The sequence below is a fragment of the Psammomys obesus genome, unplaced genomic scaffold (assembly GCF_907164565.1).
Source record: "Psammomys obesus unplaced genomic scaffold, mPsaObe1.curated_primary_1811, whole genome shotgun sequence".
NCBI lineage: Eukaryota > Metazoa > Chordata > Mammalia > Rodentia > Muridae > Psammomys > Psammomys obesus.
In genome coordinates, this window is record NW_026590699.1 from 7205323 (window position 1) to 7228163 (window position 22841).

Genomic DNA, 22841 nt, shown 5'->3' on the forward strand with positions numbered 1-22841 from the left:
TTGGCTGAGGGGGCCTCTCAGGCATGCACAGCCCTCTGTATAGAATTCCTCTCTGAGAAACATGCTGGGAACTCGTCATTGAGAATCACCGTCAGGGGAGTCAAAGGCTGTGAGAACAGTCCCGGGAGGATGGGTTTCCGTTGCTCTGTGGAATAGCTAGGCTGAGCTCAGAAATCACAGATTGGAATGCCTAAACCAAGCTTCGAGACGGGACTTAATGGAGCATCCACAGGCGGAGGAGAGCATGGACCTGACACTCGGCCTCACCTGTGCTTGAGGGCTTCCTGTGACCTCAGTAACCTGAGTTCCGGAGCTCCAGGTGGCCAGGGTCCTCCTGGCTCTACTGTCTAAGGCTGTTTGGGTGGGTCTTCGTGTCCTTGTGTGTGTGTGTGTGTGGGGGGGAGCGATGGCCTTGCCGTCTTCCTTGGAAGTATACCCTGTTAAGCTCCAGGGATTTTAGTCTTCAGGGAGTGCCATGTGACCCAAGGGCAACTGCTCTCGGTACCTCTGGAGAGAGCACTGAAAGGAAGAACAGGGGGCCTGCCAGGGTGCTGTGCTACAGGACAGCTGACATGCTTGTGTCCCGAATGGGACCAAATACCCAGGACACACACGATGCGTGTGCATAACAGAGCCCTCTAGCTGTTTTTCCATGTTACCCCATATCAAGTAAAGCAGTTCTTAATAAGATGGACTTTGCCTGAGCAAGCACACAACGTGCTGACTGGAAATGCTCGACTGATGTGTATTTATTAAACATAGGTATGTTTTTTTGTTTTGTTTTTTTTTTTTAAAGATTTATTTATTTTATGTATATGAATGTTCTATCTGCATTCACACCTACCAGAAGAGGGAATCAGTTCACATTATGGATGGTTGTGAGCCACCATGTGGTTGCTGGGAATTGAACTCATGACCTTTGGAAGAGCAGACAGTGCTCTTAACCACTGAGCCATCTCTCCAGCCCAAACATAGGTATGTTTTGAGGGAGGAGTGGGAACTGTATAAGGAGTAAGGTCATTTAAAACATTTTTTTTTCTTTTTGAGACAGAGTCTCACGTAGAGAAAAAGTCTCACGTAGCAGATGGCCTTGAACTCACTATGTAGTGGTGGCCCTGAACTCATGACCCTCATGCCTTAACCTCCTGAATGTTGGGATTATAGGCACACATCACCAGGCCCAGCTTAAATTTTTTTTAGCCTTAGAAATGTCTAAAGCAAAAAGTATTAGATATACTCAACCAGGAAGGCCGCTTCAAACTTATGTGGCTGTCACTGACTATCCCATCACGAAGAACACTCCGGGGGGCCTGGTCTGGGGTCAACCTGAGAATGCCTACCATAGAGCATCACCCTGGGTGTCACCTCACCTTGGACGGGGAATCCGGTGGCCCGCGGGGAAGACACGGAGCTGAGGAGACTGCTTCTGGCTTTTAGGGGGGCGGTGCTAACCAGGCCTGACCTCGTGGCTTTGTGTTCATCTTCACGGACGCTGCTCCTCACAGTGATCTCAACTACAAAGTGGGTTCGCTCCAGCTCTCTCCTTCTGTGTGTGTGTGTGTGTGTGTGTGTGTGTGTGTGTGTGGTGTGTCTACCTGTGTGTGTGTGCTTGTGTGTGTATACGGGGGTGTAAAGGGAGAGCAAGTACAGCCCCTGTTGAGTAGTATCCTAGTTCTGTGCTACTTTGGGATGCTGGGAGGTGAGGTGGCTGGCCCCTGCACTGTCTCCACAGGTCTCCAGTACAGCCTCACGCCGGTTCAGAATGATGTCCCGAATGAGCTGGAGGCTCGTCTGCCTCATTATCAGCCCAGCTGGAGGTGCCACACACAAGGGAAAGTGGGCCTGGAGCCAGCAGCTCTGAGTGATGGGCAAGCCAGCTTCCAGTACCCTGGAGCAGGGGGGCCTGGGCACATTCAGCAGGGGCTGGGAGTGGGAATCCCAGGAGAGCATGGGCACCCAAGGGGTGCAGAGTGAAGAATGTGGAACACATGGCTGGCCATGTAACACAAGGAGCCTGTCTCTGGGAGGCAGGGAGGTCCAGGAAGCAGTGGCAAGCAGAACTTTGAAGTTTGGGTGACAATGTCTGCCATGCATGGGCTCTGGCATCAGAGTTTTCCCTTGGGTTATATATATAAATTGGAGTCTGTGTTATCCACTAGCTAGACTGCAGGCAATGAGCTGACCCTGGTGTCTGCGAGGGGCACAGGGCTTTCTGCTGACTCACCACGTGGAAGTTTTGTCTCTGGGTGCCAGGTTTAAGGGCAAGAAGCACTGCTTTCTGATGGATAAAAACTCTCGTTCTATAAACACTTTCCTCCCAGCAGCAATTCATCTTGCTCTTGGACTTAGCACATGTGGCAAGAGTGTGATGGATCGCAAGACTTGTTCTCTTTCTCATTCAAAGAGTAAAAATAAAACTTGGATTTCGGGCAGAGGGGAGGTGGCAGTGCCAGAAGCACAGAAACCTTCCCTTTTCCAGTAGTGTCTGCAGCGGGAGCCACACCCGGCGGAGCCTCCTGGAAGAGGCAGATGCAGGCAGTGCCTGGACTCTCTCTGCCTAGAGGCGGGCGCAGGGCTGAGCTATTATGAGCTGTCTAGGGTTTCAGGGGGCATATAAATAAGAACATAACAGCTTATCTTTGGCCATGGAGGTATACTCTTAGGAATTCCGTTCAAATCAAGCCTTGACCCTAAGTTCTCTCCTTGGCCATTTTTGGTGTTTTATTGTAAAGGCGGCACTTTTTGTCTTAAACAGAATAATGACCTAGGAGCACTCGAAACGCTATTTTTGCTTGTGCAATTGGTGGGCTCTGCACACAGCCCCAGAGGTTCATGTTGGAGGGCAGGTGAGCAGAATAGTGGACACTCTTCATGCTCTGACTTCATCGCTTCACGACCCAGAGGGCCTTGAGCCCAGCACACAGCAAAGCCAGAACCAGGGCTGACCAGCCAGTGTTCCACAGGGCCCAGTGAAGGTGCCAGGAGGGGGTGGAGCGTGGAGGAGGGCTGCTGCTCTGTTCAGCTCTAAGCTGGGGTCTTGTGTCCCTGCCAGGACCCGCTGCTCGTCTGGCTTCAGTGCTGGCCTCTGAGCCTCGAGCTGACGTGAATTTAGAACAACCCACACCAAAAATCTCAGAAAATTTCTAAACTTAGAAAAGAGCTCAGGGCTCTGACTAGGTTGGGCCTGTTGTGTTTGTTCCCAGATTGGAGCCACCAGCAGCCAGGTAGGCAAACGCCCAGGTCCGTGTAGGATTCGGGGGACCAGTGGCAAGTGTGGCGGGTACTTGGTTTTCCAGCAGAGCTGCTGTCCACACCGCGGGAGATCCCCCACTTGGACAGCACAGGTGGGCTGAAGCCGGGGGCAGGTTTCTTCGGTCAGCCTGACTCAGGATCCCAGTCACATGAGACTCAGGATTCCAGTCATATGACCCCAACCAGCTCAGTGTCTGCATGTGTGAGAGGCTTCTTCTTGTGAGATTGGAATGCCAGCTGTGGGGGCACGGCTGGTGTGTTTGGGTTGGTCCTTTCAAGTAAGTTTTCTGGGTGAAGGTTTCCCCACTAAACATCCGACCCTCCCCCAGCACCTTCAGCAAAACCTTTCTAAAATCCCTGGACTTGGAAGACCACCCCAGAGGGCCAGCTCGTCTTCTGTGATGACTTAGGTATGTGTGTCACAGACCAGAGTTTTCCCCTCCACCGAAGAAGCCACACGGCAGATACTCATTAGGTCTGTGGGCTAATCGGGAATGAGAGGGACACGGCAATGGATGGATGATGGGGACATCTTTCATACTATTAAAGACATCATGGCAGCAACAGGACGGCCGAGTGGGTTGGGTTGGGTTGTGCATGAGCTTTTGTTTGTTTGTTTGTTTGTTTTACCTCAGCACTGATTTTGTTTCTGGTGGACTGTGTTTCACGCTGGCAGACACATCCACGTGTGTCTTCTAAGAAGCCATTAAGCTGGTCATCCCTGACATGACTGAGCATTATCTGGGCCTCTGGGAGCTCCTCACTCTGCTGAGTGCTGGGCTCTGCATCAGATGCAGGTTGGCTTGGGATGCAGGTTCCCCAAGGCCCTGGGGATACGGCGGCTTAACCTGGCCTCACTGACTGTGACCAACAATGGCACCTGAGATTCTCTCAGCTCACTAAGGTGGTCAGTTCTCTCCTTCTAAGACGGATGCCAGGGATAGAGCCTGGGTTGTTAGCTTGCCAGGCTGGGCATCAGACACCTTTATTTGCTGAGCATCTCGATAGTCCCTCTGACTCTGGTGTTCAGATGTTCCTTTCATGAGACCAGTCAGGGCTCTGAATCCCTTTAGTTCACGTCATTGCTCTTGTTCTTTGCCTTTAATTCGCAGACCTCATCTCTTGCCTTTCGCACAGCACCCCTACCTCCCCCCTTCCCCCAAATCTTTCTAATGTCCTGCTTGTTGGAAAAATGGACAACTCAGTTTGCCCTAGCTTTCTGGGAAGCGGGTTGCTAAGCACCAGCTGTGTGGCTGGGCAGCACCCTCAGCAGGGTTCAGAGCTGTTCATCTGAGATGTCGGAAGGTATGTGCCTGATGTAGCCAGTGAGGGGCCTCTGAGAAGCTGACCCTGGGCAGGGTCTGGACACATGTGGGAAGTGTTAGGGGGACCCAGGCAGGGGTGGCCTTTCCTGGGCCAGGGAGTGGGTAGTCTGGGGGCTGGGAAGCCATCTGTTCAGCTGGAGTGTGATCTCATTAGTGAGGAAGGACCAGGGCTGCCTGAGGACAGGGCACATATGATCCTGCCAGACTAGTGATGGCACGTGTGGGGTTGGGTCAGGAGGATCACAGAGCTGGAAGGTTTTAGAGCCCACCTTATCTTAACAGGGCATCAAAAGTAGCTGTTGGTACTTTCTTTCCAGTCTTCTACATGGTCCTTCTGTGGTCAATTTAAGATCGCTACCTAGTTTGTATACAGACTGGGTATCTTTGTTCCCTTAAGGGTGGGATCTCCCTCCTGACGTGGGATGGGTCACAGACCTGTTGCCTTTCTCTAGACACAATGCCGTGGAGAGCAAAAGGGACAGAATTTGTACTCTTCAAAGTGGGGAGGTCCTTAAACTGGGTGATTGGTGGGCAAGTGCATCGGTTTAAATGAGATGAGACAAAAATCTCCATGGACTGCTCTGCAGTATTAATTTCCTGGCTTACTGTGTGTGCACAGCCTTGTCTAATCTAAATATTCAAATGAAGCCTTTTTTTTGACATGATGTGAACTCAAGAATCCTACCCTCAAAGCCACAATCGCACACTGCAGCAGACTGCCCTTTGTCAGGTGAATACAAAATTACTTTCTAAATCCAGACCCCCAAAGAATATGGCCTACGAAACAGCAGCTTCCGGATTCACAAACAGTGGTTCCTTCTCTCCTCTTCCTCTGGGCCCTGAGGGTAATGTGAACTGTACATAAGGCTAACCCGACGAAGCAACAGGAAAACAGCACTCTTCCCTTTCTCTCCCCACCTCAGACCATCCAGACTCTACCAGCAGAATGGACCTTGGAGCATACCTCTCTTCCTAAGCATTTGAAAAAATAAATAAGGGCCATTTGTCTTAGCCTGGCCTCTCTAAGCAGTCTTTAGAAATCTCGTTTGCTTTTTGGCTAAACAGTGTTTTCCTTTGAGACAGGTCTAACTACGTGTCCTTGGGAGGACTGAAGCTGCTATGTAGACCAGACCGGTCTGGAACTTACAGAAATCCTCCTGCCTCTGCCTCCCTAGTGCCACCACGCCTGGATTCTGGCTGGAATCTTAAAGCTGAAGTAAGAGCACAATTAGGATTTCTGTACATATTTTATAACCACACACTTAACTAGCCATCTCTGCCCTGAGTCCTCTTTCCTCAGATTATAAACGGCAACCTCTTCTTAAGAATCAAGGGATTGCATGTGTGTGTGTGTGTGTGTGTGTGTGTGTGTGTGTTGTCAATTTATCCTCTTAAACCCCCCTGCTTACTACTATCTACTTAAGAAAACCTTTCAGCACAACTGTCACAGGGTGTTACCTACTGTCTTCAATCTTATTTACTTGGTGTGACACACTTCATACCTCGTACGTACACCTTAGCATGTTCACTTTGAACCATCTGTGAAGCAACTATGACGGCTTTCCATAAATAAAGCAGCTGTATTTATGAGGTTTCTAAGGAAGAAGATGACTCACGCCTGTAGCCTGCAGCACCTGCTTTGGTACTTATCCATCAGCAAGGCCGTGATTCAGAGCTCTCTCTGGGGACACAGGCGGAAGACCGGAGCACATTGTTCTGTGCAAACTTCAAGTCTTGTCTCTTCTCCTTAAGTCTTTAGTGTGCTGTGGAAAGAATTTATTCCACGCGGCTCACTAACAACATGCTAAAGACATGATACAGCTGTTTTAAGAAAACGGTCCTCCAGAGTCCCAAAGCTACCTTGGAGATGTAGCAAAGGCTTCATTATGGAAGGTAGCACCTCCGCTCTATGCATGAGCTGATGATGCAAGTCCTTCTAGACTACCACACCGCCTTCGTCTTCTTATCTGAGAACTGGTCCCAACAGCAGGAAACAAATGATGCTGGTGGAGAGAGGCTAGCCCCTGGGGAGCCAAGTAATAGGACCATAGCAGCCCCAAAGCAAAAGTGTCTCTTTGAAATCTGTCCTACGGAAGGTATTAGCTTCTAGAAAGAAAAATAAAGCCCACAAGAAGAGGTGACAGTATAAAATCTACTATAATCAATGATAAGATGTTGGGATAACTGCCATGCCTAGCATGAGCTCAAATTCGCTTTGTCTGTCCCTGGCTGGAAGGGAGGCAGGTGACCCCCGATGGTGTGCATGCTTGACCTCTGGTCTAGCTAGAGGATTTCTCAACGCAAATCCCAGCTGCATTGAGAAGGTGCTCATCTGAGACTCACTTCTCTGTGCCCGAGGCTGCAAAACCGATCCTGTGTGTGGCTCTATCACTTCCTGTAGCCGGAGCCGAAAAGCACAAGCGCATACCTGAGACCCTTGAGCAATGGCTTTAATGATTGCTTCTCTGTAGGATTTGCTTTGATTTAATTTTTAAAAGGTTTCAACATTTCTGAGGAAACAGTTATTCAGACGTGTGTGCAGGAATTGGGCTGTGGTTGGCTTGGGTCGCCGTGGCTGGGGTGGGCTGTAGAGGAGACAGGAACCAGGCATTCTTGGTTTAGAGACAGTGAGGTCTTTGGGGAGCCTTCTCCCCTCCTATTGCCTGCATCTGTGGGAGCTGACAACTATGACGGCAGTCCACCGATGCCTAGACTGCCTCTAAGGTAATCAGAGATTCCAAAGAGGTAGTCAGCTCCTGCGGATCCAGATAGGAGCATATTTAAAATGTTAAGTTTCCAGTTTAAAAACTAGAATCATGCATACAAGTGGTCATTATTACTGTGGATTAGGCAATGGCACAGGAAAGCCTTCTTTGAAGAACAACCCTCCCCGTTAAGTAGGAAACCTGGTAAACCCTCCTTGTTAGATAGGAAAGCCTGGTAACTACTGCGTGTGCGTGTGTGTGGGATGAAGAAGACCTCGAGACCCTTCCAACCCTTCCTTCCAGACAAAGGCATTCCGAAGGATTCCTTTGAAAACCTGCCCGATAAGAGCTCCCTGGGGCTGGTCAGGTCTTATCAGACACAGGTCTGGCCCAGCTGGGCTCAGGTCTTACATAGACTGCTCCTGGAGACTGCTCCTTGAGTGCAGAAGACATGAGGGGGGTCTCTGTTACCCTGATGGTTGCTAAGGATGCTGCCTAGGGGTTGGAGGCAGCTCAGAAGGGCCCACCCTGGAGCGGGAAGGCAGATGGATTTAGCTCTGGCCTTTCCGCCCTCTGGGGTGATGAGGAGAGCTCTGTCCCCACACTGCTAATTGTCCTGCTCCCACAGCTTCCACAGACAATGTCCTTAAAGCACCACCATTTCAGGGAGGCAAGAGAGACCACGTAGCCCCAGACCAAAAGGGGTCCAGCCCTGGACCTGAGCGTTTCCGGACAGTTTGCGAGCACTATGATGGCTCCTCTTGAACCCATTTTCGAGGAATGGGGTGGGCAGTGGCCATCCACAGGGTGGAGGAGCTTCAAGCTCCAGTCTGCCATGGCTTCTTTATCTAAGACACAGTACCTGGTAGCAGACACTGGGGAGTGAAATGGAGGAAAAGGGATTTTTCTAGAGATGGCCCCGAGAACAGTCCTTTAGGTCAGATGACCTGCTTCCATTGAGGGGGCCATCCTACACACTGTAGACAAATCCCAGGCTCGACTACAAAATGAGGGTGGGGTGGGGAGAGGGAGATGGAGCTAGGATAAGTAGACACTTGCCTCATTGTCACTGCTGTGGGCACTCTGCCCCGTTTGACAGAGGGTAAACTGAGGGGGAGGGCGTGTCTGATGCCCCAAGTGCCCCGGCTTCTATATGCTGGAGCACGGAGTGGAGTCCAAGACGGAGTTGCTCACTTGGGATGTCACTTCCGACCCTGGATAGCAAACACTGCAGTACATACGCACATGGCCTGGTGTGGGATACCTTCCTCCACACTGGGTGGGGTGGGTGGGAGGCCTGAGGAAACCAGGGATTGCAAGAATGACTTCCCAGACCCACAGCCCCCGCAGGAGAGCTATTGTGGGAGCTGCAGGGTACCACCCATGGCTCACAGGAGGAGACTTGAGAGCCTTCCAGGGCAGCCAGGGTGTTCTTGAGCTCAGGAATGCTCTGAGAGGGGAGATTTCAGGAGGCTGTGGTGGTGTAATCAGGCTAAGGTTAGGAGCGGGGGTGGGGGCAGGGCTGGGCTTGGGCAAGCAGGACTTAGGGATTCTCGGTGTCTAGGGGCCTGGAGGGAGCACTGGACACATTTGCAGAGGCCTCCCAGTGCACCATCAGGAGACTCTGAGCACCAAGGGGAAAGAGTGAGCAGGGAGGCAGGTGATGACAATTCCTGCCACGGAACTGTCTCCAAAGGAGGCAAGGGAAGAGCACACAGACAGGGAGGCTGGAGAACCAATTTACAGCACTGTCTCCTCCCTGGCTCAGCAGCTTTGTTTAGGAAAAGAAGCCACCCATGCAGAAATGAGGTTGAGGCGGCAGGGCCAACTTTGGACCAGTAAGTTTCAAGTATGCAGCATGGTACTAGGATATCCGAGGATGCTCATCTGGGCCAGCACTGGATCTCAGTTCAATTTTTGGCCCCAGACTCTCCAATTATGTGACTGTGGGCAGCTCACTTTATTGTTCTTGATTTAATTTCCTCAAAATGAAATGGGGACTGCTTCACGAGGTCTATCGGAATTTCTCGGACACAAAGTATTCCCAGTAAGCCCAGGCATCACCATAGCAACCAGGAGCATGCCACTTCCTCCTCCCCATAACTCATACCAAGCATGAAGGAGAAAGCCAAGTGGTGTTCCACTCTGGCACACCTTCTACCAAATATGCCTATCAGAGGGCCAGGAAAATACAGAGGCAGGAAGGCAGCTACCTGGCGGATGTTGAAGAAAGGTGTGAAGATGGTGTTGACTCTTAAAGAGGTAAGACTCTGGGACATCCTCACATTTCCAGTGTTCCTAAGCACCGAGACACAGGCATTTCCAGAACATGTGTGTAACAAGTGTTCGAGAGCTCTGACTCCCTGCAGGTCAGGCAGGGAGATCCTATCTCTGCATGTGGCTGAGCCTGATATGAAGGAGACAGCTCAGCCTTCACTTCAGAGTTCATGCCCTGTGTTTCCTTCTGAGCACAGACTATTGGTCATAGTGGGAGCAATGCTCTCTGAGGTATTTGGATTTTCCTCTTGAAAGAACAGTAGTGTGGTGCTTCACCACTCTGAAAGGATGGTGAAATCCACTCTTGGAGATGCACCCAGCTCCATGAAGGGAAAGAGGAGGGTCCTGATGTCTTCCACCTTGGGACATGCTGCTCTCACACTGGGTTTGGGGCAGGAAGAGGGGGGTCCTGACTTAGGGGTTCCAAGTCAGTCTCAGGATTCTGAAACCTAGGCTTATTATTAACACGGAACAGATACCCCGAAGGAGTAATAGCCTAGGTTTGAAAGATTTCACAATAAAGTCATTATGAGTTTTTTTAATTGCAAAAAAAAAAAAAGAGGTAACAGATATCCTACCTCTGAGAAAGGTGATGTGGACAAAAATAAACTTAGTCACTAAACCATATGGCTAGTAGGAAATGGGACAAATATTCCACCATAGCTCACAAATGTCAGAACCCACCTGAAGTTTGGAAATCAAACCCTCTGAGTCAGAACAATGGCTTTCCATAACACCCATTGTGCATGCAGATGACGGGAAATTCAGACACAAACAAGAGACAAACAGCAAAACCTGCCAAGAAGGTTCAGGAAACACTTGCTCATGTCCCCCCAAAGCAGAGCAAGACACTAATTACTATTTCAGATGAACGTTAAAAATAACACCCGCTTTACTGTAGTGGCCACAAAAGGAGATTTGAATAAAACATTGTTAAAAAAAACAAAAAATGTTTCAATTATATCTTCTGTTTAAATTGGGAGATTTATCTTTATAGGTTATCTTTCTTGGCAAAATGAGATAAGATTTTTTTTTTTTTTACAGACCAGAAAAAGCTATCTTCTACAAATAACATGTGTTAAAAATAATCACAGTGATAAACAAACAATAAAAGGTTTAAATTTTAGACAACAGGACAATACTGCTAGCTTTGGTTGTAAGAACAGGGTGTGGGCAAACCCAGGAAGAGAAGCTATGTGGGACCAGCCTTTCCATTTCCACATGCTACCCTGCCCAGCTCAGAAATCACTTGAAAGGACAGGCAGTTTGCCTGGGTCCTCACAGGCAGAAATTTACCATTAAACAAGAAAGGCTGTTGAAGGACTTTGGGCAGGCCTTTGTGCCTGTCACATTCCCATGACAGGTAGTAAGGCCTTCTTTCCAGGAACCACCTCCGAGAGGGGATCCTGAGCCTGAGGTGTTGGGCCCAGGGAGATCAATGGTCACTGTCAATCACTTATTAAATACTGGATTGTTCATGCTTCATTTACAGCATCAGCGTCTGTGGACTGAAGGGAGAATTGATAGAACCCCCTGGAGTGGGATTAGGGGGCAGTGGAGAGAGGAGGGAGGGAGGGAGGGAGGGGTAAACGTGTGGGGGTTCCCCAGCTCCTTAGGGTAGAATTTGATCTTGGCTTCGCTGGCCTACTTCACCACCTGTGAGCCAAATCTTGGACTGTGTCTGGAGTCCTTGTGGCCCAGTGCCAAGAGCAAACAGGGATCAACAGGGGACATGGTGACAATAGAAGGAGCGTGCTCTTGGGGCGCAGCCAGCCTCAGACCACAGCCAGTAAAGTCTAGGTGTGTCTAGGCTTCCCAGTGCCTGTGGGTGTGGCCAGGGTGGAAGCACACGCAGAAGGCAGGGTGTGCTGTGAACAGCAATCAGTAGTAGGTCACTCAGGGTTTGATGAAGACATGGGATGAACTTGAGGAGGCAACAGTGTAATCAAAAAACAGACCAGGACATTAAAGGCGCACACTGGGACTTTCAAAACATTTTCAGACATGATTAAGTGCTAAAAATAACAAAATTCCCATAGTGTGCAGCACTGGCCAATAAAGGGTTTCCTATAACAGTGAGCTGTTGCTTTAGAAAGACAGAGAATATAAATTTCAATACATAACTGTATGTAAAAGCCTACATGTAAAAATGCATGGCATGCAGATCCTGCAGTCCCTAGCACACTGGCTGCTGCACATCTCTTAGCTCTAGGAGGCAGAACAGCAACCAGAAGTATGTCTTCCTAGTCCAGGAGCTGCTGGGAGGGATGCTCGGCCATAAGGACAGTTCTTGTCCCCCGCAAATGTCAATTTCAGAAGACAACTTATTCAGCCGTGCCGTTGGCTTTGGCTTTCCATGACTCATCTTTCCTGCCAAGATAACTGACACTTTTGAAGGGCACCCTTTTCATTAAATTGTATTTCCCTCTACTAAAGAAGTCGCTTTCATCTTCTGGACTTGGGAGGCCATTTTTTCACCCACAAAGTCCTTCTGTTTGTTCCTTTGTGGCTTGTTCTCCTTGGGGGTAAGCAGACAGCCACATACCCTGTCTATCTATGCTAGCCTCAAAAATAAAGCCCCCCAATACCAGTGGCAATTCACATTTAGAAACAGCTTTCTTGGTCCATGGCCACTTTGATGGCATGTCTGTGTTTGAACTGGGTCAGATAGAGTTGAGGGAGAGAGACAGACAGACAGACAGACAGACAGACAGACATGGGCAGGCAGGCAGGCAGACAAACACAAACACAGAGCAACAGAGACAGAGAGACACACTAAGGGAAGAACTCTCCCCCACTTTTCCATACCACAAGTTTCAGCTACACTTTTTAGTAACATAACAGGACTCAGAGCATCATCCTGGACTGAGATTCAAAGGCAACTGCCTCAAAAACCAAGTGTGAAGAAGAGAGAGAAGTTCACAGAGAAAGTCTACTGAAAATTTAATGGCTATTTTGGCAGATCTATCTACCCGTCTGTCTGTCTGTCTGTCTCTATGAATGAATGAGACTAGGTTTCACTATGTAGCCTCAGCTGGCCTGGAATTTACTATGTATACCGGGCTGACCTGGAATTCACAGAGATACATCTGCCTCTTCCTCCTGAATGCTGGGATTAAAGGGATGCGCCACCACATCCGGTTACCTTGGTAGAAATGTGTGAGTGTATTTGGTCAGGGTAATGGGAAGTGACGGCAGAGTTTCGGCAGCTTAACTTCTGGTCTTTACCCACTCCACTTGCCACTGCTAGGGCAGCAGGTGCTAAAGAGGACTGTATTGGAAGATAAGCCTCTCAGAAGAAAGGCGAGAGACTCAGGCTAGGGTGGTGATGAGGCCAGCATGAGGCTTTGACCAGCAAGTCAGAATATACCTAGATTTATAAATGGTTATTTTCAAATTAAATATTTTTCGAAGACAGGGTCTCTGTAGCCCAGGGTGGCTTAGAACTTTGCAGTAATACTCATGCCTTGGCTTTCTGAGTGCACATATCAGCCTTCACTACAAAAAGGCTGAAACCACGTCTTCCCTAAGCTTAGCAGAGGCGAAGTTTTGAAGGAGCAGAGATGGTAGAGGATGACGGAGAGGACGCTCACTTGGAGGTGAGAGGCTGAGGTCAGGATGGGCTGGCACATTGCCGGAACACATTATCATGAGGTACCTCACCTGAGAGCCTTTGGTAGCGGGACTGGGATGGTAGAGATCCCCAAGAGGAAGCAGCATGTGTCACTCCCAGCCTCTTGTCCTGCAATTTCATAGAGCCTGGGTGCGAGTGACCATTACATGTGCCCCATGGCACCTGTGTGCTACCAATGATTGCTCTGCCTGACAGCACTAAACACTAGATGCCATGAAAGACCTAGGATGATTGAAAGACCTAGGAAGCAGCTAGGTCTCTCTCTCTTCTCTCCAGGGTCTCTTTAGGTAGCCCTGGCTGTTCTGGAACCATGTAGCTGTGTAACTCTGTTTCAGTCTTCCTGGACCCTCAAGGGAACATCCTAATGCTACTATTTAGTTCGGTTCACTTTCCTCCACCCTTCCATGGATTTGAACCGTTACTATTTGTGTGCATCTCCACTGTGGAAGATGAGCAACTCCGCCCACCTTGCACATTATAGAGAGGTTATCGTCATGTATGAGTCATGCCTTTTGACAATACTGGGTTTTAAAGTAAGGGCTTTTGGCTTCCTCATGGCCATCGTTCACAGGTGAGCAGACTGCATTCCACAGCCCCCAAGCTCCCTTGTTTGTCCCCTTTGAAGAGCAGACAAGCTGAAGAATGGCAGCTGGAGGAGGAAGAACGGCAGCTGACAGGAGGAGCAGGCTCCAGAAGGAGAGCTTGCTTCCTCTGCTAAGGCAGGCTACCTTGGAGTTTCTTTTCTTTTCGTTCCTCTTTCTTGTGGTGCTGAATGAACCCTGAGCCCTCAGGCATAGCTGTTAGCCATTCTGCCAATGAACCATGCCCAGCCCATTCTCGAGAGTTTCTTTTGAGGGAAGCTGTGAGCTTTCATGTGGGGACTCAATGTTGAGTGATGCTTCCAAAGAAGAGCTCAATGCTGAAACAGGGAGGCTTTGAGCCCAACATCTAACAGCTGTTTGCGGGGACGTGACAGGGTCTCTTATGTAGCCTTGGCTGTCCTGGCACTCTCCATGTAGAGCAGGCATGTGCAACACTTTTAGGCCCTGTATTCTACCTGGATCTCACTCTGGAAGGTTACAAAGGTTACCGGGAAAGTCTGTGAGACTTCTATCTCTGGAGCCATTCCTTAGCCTCAGAGCTTTCTTCTTCTCTTCCTTAAAACGCAGTTCAGTGTCCTGTCAACGGTCTACACCACTAATTTCTATCCTGTGCACAGAGAAATGGGAGCATTTGTGAAGTGTCAGGAAGGCTGGCTTCTGCAGCTGCTTCTCTCTCTCTCCTTCCTCTCCAGGGTCTCTTTAGGTGGCCCTGGCTGTTCTGGAACTATGTATACCAGGCCAGCCTTGAACTCACAGAGGTCTGTCTGCCTCTGCCTCCCTATTACTAGGTCAATGGCATGTGGGCTCCTGTAACTCAGTCCCCCTTTCTTGTAAGTTTGCAATGGTACACACAGCTTGGGGCACACAGTAGAGCCCTGGGGGTTCACACAGCTTGCCCTTTGGGACTGCTGTACCCTCACTGACAAGTCAGACCTGCTGATTCTGCAGGCCGAGCTGAGAAGCCTAAAACAACAATACAGAAGAGAACGGCCTCTTCCGAGCAGATCCTGTGAACTTTGTGGCAACCCGCCGTGCCCCACTGGTGCTCAGGGCACATGCTCTCCTCACCAAACCTGAGAGAGGCCAGTTTGGCTGACAGACGCTGGCGAGCACGTGGTACAGAGGGCGAAAGTCTCTGACCATTGTCATCATAAGCCCTGAGAACGCCACGCATATAACACGCATCTTTCTAAATGCGAGGATTCCCACGCAGAGCCTGGGCCCACCAGTGCTCTGCAACCCCAACAACATCTGTTTCTTTATTTAAAACAGGCCTTAGGTTTGAAGATCAGTTCTGTGCCTCCCAAAGACAACAGTGCAATAAAACCCCGATGCTGACAGTGTAAGGAGAGCCGAAGAGCCTCAGACCCCATTCACTCTGCACTAATTACTTCCATTCCTTCTCTTTCCATTGTGGTCCCAGACCTTTAGGACTCCTTCCAGACAGCTTAAGCTTTTGTCCTACAGTGAGTATGTCTTTTCTGCCTTCACTGTGCTAACGGGAAACTGGCCAATTAATGTGGGCCTTATGCAGAGTTTCCAGAGAGGCTATTTCTGTATAACTTCTCCTAGAACGTCAGTGTCTGGGCTGGACACAGGGGCAAGGACAGGGATATTTTGATCTTTCTAATCAGTGGGGACATGTGGCATTTGGAGGCTGCTTTGTGCTTCCCATGAGTCAGATGTTTGACCACTTGAATGTTCACTTGTCCTCACCACAGAAACGTAACTTGGGTGGGGAGTCGGGGAGCAGGGCTGAGTACTGAAGGCTGCTCAAGGCCACAGGTTGGCTAGCTTCTTAGGACGATTCTGAAATGCCTAAGGTTGTCAACAATAAGTTAATCTATTATTTGCCCTGATGGCAATGACAGAAACACAAGATAGATGTGACCTCTTTACCCTCTGAATATTGATGAGAGCGGTTCTTGCTGTGACAAAGGTGGAGAAACTGGCACAGGGTCCTATTTCCTGTTTCCCAGTGTGCATTGCATGAATGCATGGAGAAAGAGCCAGTTAAAAAGTCCCCTGGGAGAAGAAAGCAGAAAGAATTGTGTGATTGGGTCATTTCTTCCATACTTTTCTCTGGTTTTTGTTTTAATGTGTCTAGAAGAAAATGAGAAGAGCAACATGGTAACAAATACGCTTCCTCTGTATGTCCTGCCCACAAGGATGCTCATCTAGAGCCACCCGTAGACTAACTCTGGAGGGCCTTTGTGACCAACTGGACTGTCAGACATATTGTCAGCGCTTCCATAAGAAGACCCAACAGTCTCAGCTGCTGCCGGAGGGAGATAAAGCCACAGAAGGTACTTGCGATACCATGCAACATTTTCTCAAAACTTTGGTCTTTGTAGAAATCCTGTAATTGTTAACCATGAACTAGAAGTGTAGAAAAGAAACAAATGACCTTGACAGCAGCATGGCTTCTTTCACAGAGAGGGAAAAATGCTTGAATGCTCATGGGAAAAATGCTTTAATGCCCAACTTGTCAAAACATTCCATCAAGGGGCGGAAAGGGAAGCTGTCTGAGGCCAGAGCCCTTGTCTCATTTACAAGGGGCTTCCTTTAACTTCAGTCATCAGTGGCCTGTGGGAACTGTGCTGCCTATTTGGTGGACTATATGGATGTGAGTCCCTGAGGAGGCGTGCTCTGAACTCTCAGATGGGCCTTCTCCATCTGCAACAGCTACTGGATCATATCTATGCTTCTGAGCATCCAAAGCAAGGTCATTTTTCTATCTCGTTTTTCAGAAAACACTTGCCACCAGGAACCAGGCAACAAAGGGGTTAATCTTTCTCTGCAGTTCATTGCCTCCTCTGAGATAGAAAGTTCCTTCTCTAGGGCTGACTTGTTCTGATGTCAGTTCACTGGTCCAGAGGGCATCTGTGGAGACTGTGGCTCTCTCCCTGGACCTCCAGGATGGTGGGATTCAGGGAGGACTCTGAGTGGTGTGGCTCTGAAGCAGCTGCCTTCCTTGGCAATGTCAGGAGTCAAGATGTTTACTTTTTCATTATGAAAGAATGTGGCGAAGGCGGCATATGAGTGTGCAGAGTTCATGCAGAAGAGATGGGGGCAAACAACACGCAGACACACTGAAATTCTCAGGGACAAACCCCTCCCCCACATCAGAGTGTCTGTCTGTTACTGCACATGGCTGTGTCTCTGTCCTGTGCTGTCGGGTGTTTGTCAGGAACTGGTTTAGCCGTTAGAGTACACCGCCATGATGTGAGAGACTTCTGTTAAGGCCAGCGAACTTGCACCAAGGAGCTCTCCATTTCCCATTATTTAATAATGCATTTTGTTGATAAGAACAAAAGCTAGAGTAAGGTTTATCTTGGTAAAGGGAACGATGGTTTCAAAGATAATGGAAATACATTTCCCTTTTTGTGAGTTTTTGTGTGGGGAGGGTGCTGGTAACTGAACCAAGAGCTTGGGTATGCTGGGCATGTCACTTCTTAGCCACACCCTGGTTCTAAGGACACTACCCACCAACTGCCTCGTTCCTGCTACAGAGACCTTGTGTGATACCATTCAGTGAAGTTGTGTTAAAATTTGTCTCTTGGCAATGTGTTTTTTTCTTTTTGTAGCCCAGCCTGCCTTTGAAGTCGGCTCCTCTGTCTCCTCATGCTAGGATCACAAGTGTGTGCCATCATGCCTGCCTGTATTTTTCCCTTTTGGATGAAGCTACACACTGGCCTGTTTTGAGTATCAAATCCTGAATGATAATGTTTCCATCATCTTCTGACATTAAATACTGTCACATTAGGATGAAGTGGTAGGCACTGTTTGAAACAGCGACCTTCCCTTGTAGAAAGATTAATTCATCTCCACAGATGCTCACAGTCCCTGTGTGCTGGAGGCAGTTGGACCAAAGTCACCTGTGCAGAAGCCACTAGACAGGCAGGGATCTCAGAGTGACACATGGAGCCTCACGTTGGAAAAGCAAGAAGATCGATGCTCCTAAGAGGACGAGAGCCCGGTGACCCCAGCTTCCCCCAGGAACTCCCTTTATGTGTGATTGACAGTCTATCAGTCAGCAGTCTACACAGGCTGGGCCTTGGCCTGTTTGTTTTTAAGATCATATCTTTTCGTAAAGATATGAGCTCAGTAGGTCACAAATCCCGGCCTAATTTCCAGGAAACCCTGGCTTTCTATTGTTCCTTTCTTACCTAGGATTACTACCTAGGATGCTCTTACTCACTGACTAAGGGTTCGGTGTCTTCCCACTTGCTCCTCCCTCCAGCCTGTCTTCACCAGAACTGACCTTAAGGACATGACGACTGATCTCCAGGACAGTGGCTCCCTGGGCCCGCACTCTTTTACATGAATTTATCAGTTAACGTGAGATCTGAAGTCCATCTTGCCTGCTCAATAGTACGTTTCCAATACTTACACGACCAGGGGACACTGCCGACCACACACGTTTGAAGGAAACTCTTTCTGAGAGTGCACAGAGCAGGTGAGGGGACGCGCACTGCTTGGTGAGCTGTGTGTCTTCAGTTCCTCCTGTTGCCTGGAAAACGATGGGTGTGCGGCGAGCATTCCTGAGTGAACAGATGCCCTGGACACGGGTGGCCGGAGCTGCTGCCTGTAGGCCGGCCCTTGTGTTGAAGCCAGGTTTCAGGTCTTCCGCAGCATTTCCTTAGACTCAAACCCACCCGTATTTGAATGGAGCCTAAAACGCCATCCTCAACCAGCTTCCTTCAAGGACCATGACCCTGGTTCAGCTAAGCAGATTCCTAGAACTTGTCACATCCCCGAGATGTTCCCCAGCTTGTGTAGTGTCCCTTCGTCTCTTTCCAATGTCATCTCTCCAACTCTCCTGCTCTTAGCCCCTCCCCCCTATCCGGGCAACCTGACTTTATCCCTGAAGCGCACCAAGCAGCCTTGGTCACTGGGGACACTATCTGAGGGGATCCCGGGTCAAGCCCTTGCTCCTACACAGAGGCCTTGCCTGTGGCTGCTGTAGTAGGGCCAGTGAGTGCTGGGGTGCAAGGGCCACCCGAGGGGAAGCTCGGGCTCTTCCTGATGCAGCCTGGACCAGCAAAACGTGATTTTCAAAGCTCAGCACCCGTACGCACATTGAGGGGACTCAGCCATGACACAAACCTGTCCCCACAAAAACTTTCAGGTAACCAAGCTGCAGCCCCAGGGCTTGGGGATGCCGGCGACCCGTGCTCCCTGTTCCCAGTGATATCAGCCCCCTGGTTTCTTAGGTGGGTGAGAACCAGACGTAAACCTGAGTCACAGGGACCCGGAAGCTGGTCTGGTGTCGTTGCGATCTGTAAATTATTTCATTGCCATGTTCTTTGGCAACTCCTGCTGGGTACGCAGAGTAGCTGTGCCATGTCAACCTATCGGTGAAGGCGGCGTCAGCCACAGCACCGCTCCTTAGAGAGAAGGCCTCATCAATGGCTGACCGCTTCCAGCAGCCAGGGCCTCTGTCCTTTCTGTTCCAGATCTATGGGCTTTTTGTATATCACCTCAGAGTCTCTGCTACTCACAAACAACAGGAAAGGCCCAATACAAGGCATTGCTGCCAACCATGCTTCTTCTTTCGGTAAAGACTGTGTCTCACTGTGCAGCCTTGGCTGGCCTGGAACTCACAGACCAGGCTGACTTCAGACTCAGAGACCCACTCGCCTTTGGGATCAAAGGCGCACACTACCAAGACCAGCCACTGTCCCTTCAGTTTTCCCGGTTTCTTTCACTTTGATTTACATTGTTAGATTCATGGAATCCCGGGAAGTTGAGAACAATTTGACCCCCAGAACAGAGACCTGTGGCGGTGGGAGATTCTCTGAGTGAAAAAAATGCATCAGCTGAGCATTCCTTGATGCCTTGAGCATTGATACATATACACACAATAATAAAGTTTTAAAAATTAAAAAAAAAATATAAAAACAAAAGCACTGGAAGTAACCAGAACTCAAATGCTCAAACATTATGTGTCAGAGAATGAGGATACTGGCAGGCTAACTAAAAAAAAAAAAAAAAAAAAAAATGAACTAAATCAACCTCCCTGGGAAAAGTTCTAGGCCAGTGGTTCTCAACCTGTGGGTCGCAACCACTTTGGCAACCCTCTATCGCCAAAAATACTTATGATTCATAACGGTAGCAAAACTACAGTTCTGAAGTAGCAATGAAAATAATTTTATGGCTGGAGATCACCACAGCCTGAGGAACTGCCTTGAAGGGCTGCAGCCTGAGGAAGGTTGAGAACCACTGGCTTAGACCAGCCTTGGATAGTTATGGACTGCCCACACACAAAGCCGTCTTTCCAGCCCCTCCTCCACCCTTTCAGCCTGTTAGATGGTGCTGATTTCACTCCATGTTTTCCACTGAGCTGCCTGCTGGCCTCTCGGCGTTTAAGGAAAAAGGGCAGGCTAGGAGGTCTTCAACCATCTGTTAGAGTTGTGTGTGTTGTAATTCACCAGAAGAGGAAAGTCAGTCCCCTGCTCTGTGGCTCCCGGCTCTGACCAGGAGCCGAGGGGGCCAGAGGGTCCTGCCACAGTTCCTACCTCTTCCTTCCCAGTCCTGTGCCTCACTGGAATTTTCTAGGTGTTGGTGGTTCTGCCTGGGAAGCAATGACCCTCCTCCAGCTCAGCCTGCAGGACAGAGAATCGTGCTCTGTGCATTTTACACTGATCTATTCACTTTGTAACGTGAGTGTTCTCTTGGAACTGGACGCCATTGCATTTGTGATTTCTGCTTGGAGTCCAAAAGTTATCCAGTGACAGAGTTCCTGCTGTTGGCCGTCACCATGGTGAGAACACAGTGCCGAGGGTACCATGTCCATATAAGGCTGAGTTAGCTGAGCACAGTCTGCAGGGAGGCTGTGTGGCGGCTACAGTAGCACCGTGGGGAAAATATATGGTAATGACCTCAGGGGAAGCTGTGGGAAAGAACACGCCATGCGCAGGCTTTCTGGACGGCAGACTCCGCCCCACCGCTATTTTTACAATTACATTATTTAAGAAAAAATATTACTGAAGTAAAAGCAGTTCAGAAGTGCTCTCTGCAGAAGCATGTCTGGGTGGAAACGTTACAGGGGTCCTGAATGCCTATGCCTGGCCTGTAACATGGAAACAAACTCTAAGTCTTCACTGTTGCGTGGGGTGAGCACACATGGTTGGCCCGGGAAGGAAATATCTTTGGTCAAGTGCCCAGTGACATCTTCAGGAGTGCACACGATATCATTAGCAGTCCCCTGTCAATGCTGTCTTACCCTGCACTGCATAGTGACACGCTTGGGCCAGCATCTTGTGTGCTGACTGAACCTGCATCCTTAAGGTAGCTTTCTGTCCCCATACAGGTTCAAGGATGAGGTAGAATCAAGCATGGGAAGGTACCGTGTGACTGGCCCCTTGAGCTTGGATGATGCCAAGGGGAAGCCCATGGTGGGAGTCGCTTCCTCTGCCATGACAATCTGCCATCAGAGAGAAGACGGCCATAGCAGGATAAGCTCTGATGCCCAGACTGGTCAAGTGAAGGGAAGAGTCAGCTTATCACTCTATGTGGCCACAGCAAACCAGACCAGGGTGCTTACTTAGTGAGGGATGCTGGGAAATGATGAGCCTCATGGGGTGTGGACTCCCTCCATTACAGACAGGCAGGGACCCCTGGCAGCTCCTTCCCAGAACCTCTGAGAAGGGCCTGTGTGGAAGGCAAGGGCCATGTGGACAGCGGTCCCTGTTCCAACAGTACTCATTGACTCAGGGAGAAACAAATCCTCACAGAGGCTCCATGCAACCTTCTGTCTAACCCATCTCCCTTGCTGGGTTCTGGATATCTCGGCCCAGCACTGACTGATCTGCTTTGCATCCATAGAAGGCTGAGCCAGCCCCATACTCAGCTCTGCCCCAGTGAAAACACTACCTTCTCTAAAAATATAAAACATGGATGAATTACATTTTACAAGATTTGAAGAATAGTTAATAGTCTGGGCTACATTAATTATTTTAAAAAGTCATCACGTGGTAAACATGTCTGAAAACAGAGCAGAAGCAAACTTTTGTTTTTGGTCTATAATATACCAAAATGTCCAAAGCTGAGGTTACTAATTTAAACATTTATGGTTCACACAATAGTAAATGTGTGTGGTTCCTGCAGGACAGACGGGGAGGGGGGGGAGTGAGGTTGGGAGGGGGGCTGGTTGGGAATAGGGATGGGAAGTGTGGGTGAGCTAGGGCAGTGAGGGGCGAGTGTGGTCCCAGCACATTCTGAACAAGCATGATATTACCAAAAAACACACTCTGCCTAATGAAGAGTAATATACACATAAACCTTAAAAAAGGAGCATCAGTGTATCATTGTGTGTACCCGGAAGTCTGGCTTCCTGGCAAGATGGCTCAGCAGTAAAGACCATGTGTTGCTCTTATAGAGGACACAGGGGTCAGACCCAGCGCTCACTCGGTGGCTCACAACTGCCTGTAACCCCAGTTCTGGGGGCGGGGAGGCTTGTTGCCCTCTTCTGGCCTCTGTGAGCATGGCAGTGTACATACATATATGCGTGTCAACATTCACACACATAAAACAAACAAAAATTTAAAAACGAAATGCCGGTTTTAAAGGCAACAGAGCAAAAGCGACCGCCTACAGACTGAAGGAACGCGTTAAACCCATGGCCACAGCACTCACTCGGGTGAACTTCTCTTCGTCCAGGAAGCGGCCTTCAGGAAGCACACACTCAGGGCACAAGCAACTTCACCCTCAGGATTCCTGTCCTCGGTGCCATTCCCAAAGCCCCGTTTGCTCACCCACACGGCGTCACTGGGCAACCACACTTTTCCTCATATAATGTATCTTAATGAAATCACGGCCGACGTGGAACATCAGTCTAGAACATCTCTGAGTCAACACACACACACACTTAATCTTAGAAAACACCCTTCTGCCTGCACTGCTCACCACGGTTACACACACTGTTGCAAGTGACCTGCTGACTCCAGACACGGGAGGACGAGCATCAGTCACTGGCTGTGTAATATGAGGAGACTGAGTATTCTCAGGGTTTGGTAGCCAGGGGTCTCTGGAGCCAAGCTCC

The 22841-nt window shown here is 49.3% G+C and overlaps 1 protein-coding gene across 2 annotated transcripts in view; it reads right to left on the reverse strand.

The window, feature by feature from the left end:
• The window catches only part of Col4a2 (collagen type IV alpha 2 chain), a 130191-nt gene that overhangs the window by 67203 nt on the left and 40147 nt on the right, over positions 1-22841 (reverse strand). The gene's annotated exons all lie outside the window — the stretch shown is intronic.